Genomic DNA, 1,550 nt, shown 5'->3' on the forward strand with positions numbered 1-1,550 from the left:
TAGTAGAGACGGGGTTTCACCATGTTGACCAGGATGGTCTCGATCTCTTGACCTCGTGATCCACCCGCCTCGGCCTCCCAAAGTGCTGGGATTACAGGTGTGAGCCACCGCGCCCGGCCTAGACTGTGTATTTTCAAATAGCCTGTCTTCAAATTCACTAATTCTTCTGATTTATCAATTCTGCTATTAAAAGACTCTCATGCATGGGCCAGATATGTTGGCGCACGCCTGTAATTCCAGGACTTTACGAGGCCAGGGCAGATGGATCACTTGAGGCCAGGAATTCCAGACCAGCTTGGCAAACATGGCAAAACCCTGTCTCTACTAAAATTACGGAAAATTAGCCAGGTGTAGTGGCACATGCCTGTAACCCCAGCCACCTAGGAGCCTGCAGCATGAGAGCTGCTGGAACCCAGGAGGTGGAGGTTGCAGTGAGTCTCAGGATCATACCACTGCACTCCAGCCTAGACAACAGAGTGAGACCCTGTCTCAAAAAAAAATTTAAAAAGACTCTGATGCGTTCTTCAGTATGTCAATTGCATTTTCAACTCTAGAATTTCTGCTTCTTTTAAATTATTTCAATCTGTTAAATTTATCTGATAGAATTCTGAATTCCTTGTGTTATCTTGATTTGAGTTTCCTCAAAACAGCTATTTGACTTCTCTGTCTGAAAGATCACATTCTCCTCTCTCTCCAAGATAGGTCCCTGGTGCCTTATTTAGTTTGTTTGGTGACCTCATGTCTTCCTACATGGTGTTGATGCTTGTAGATGTCCGTCAGTGTCTGGGAATTGAAGAGACAGGTATTTATTGAAGTCTTTGCCGTCTGGGCTTATTTATACTCATCCTTCTTAGCAAGGCTTTCCAGGTATTCAAAAGGACCTTGATGTGATCTAAGCAGTCTCTGCATTAGGGAGCACCCCAAGCTCAGTAACACTCTGGTTCTTGCCGACTCAGAAAGATATTGCCTTGGTAGTGTTAGATAAAATCCAGAATTATCTGTATTACCAGGCAGAGACGCCTGTTGTCTTACTTTCTCCCAAACAAATGGAGTGTCTTTCTCTGTTTGGTGAGCTACCTGGAGCTGGGGGTTGGGTGACACAAGAACTTCTGTGGCCACCACCACTGGGACTTCACTGGGTGAGACCTGAAGCCAGGATAGCACTGAGTCTCGCCTAAGGCCCTTGTATCCACTATGTGACTACTGCCTGTGTTCACTCTAGGGCCTGGAGCTGTACAGTCAGCAGATGTCGAAGCCAGACAGGCTCATGTCCTTCCCTTTAGGGTGGCAAGTTCCCGATGGCCCCAGTGGGTCCAGAAATGTCATCCAAATGCCAGGGACTAGAGTCAAAAACCTTAGAAATCTACCTGTTCTATTGCTCTGCTGCTGAGCTGGCTTTCAAACCATGAGATTCTGTTCTAATCTTTATTATTTCCTTTCTTCTGCTAGCTTTGGGTTTCATTATTTTGTTTTTTGTCTGTTTCAGTTTTGCTCTTCTTAGTTCCTCAAGTTGTAGATTATTTGAGCTCTTTCTTTCTTTTTTTTTTTTT

The sequence above is a fragment of the Cebus imitator genome, unplaced genomic scaffold (genome assembly GCF_001604975.1).
Source record: "Cebus imitator isolate Cc_AM_T3 unplaced genomic scaffold, Cebus_imitator-1.0 Scaffold28, whole genome shotgun sequence".
Lineage (NCBI taxonomy): Eukaryota > Metazoa > Chordata > Mammalia > Primates > Cebidae > Cebus > Cebus imitator.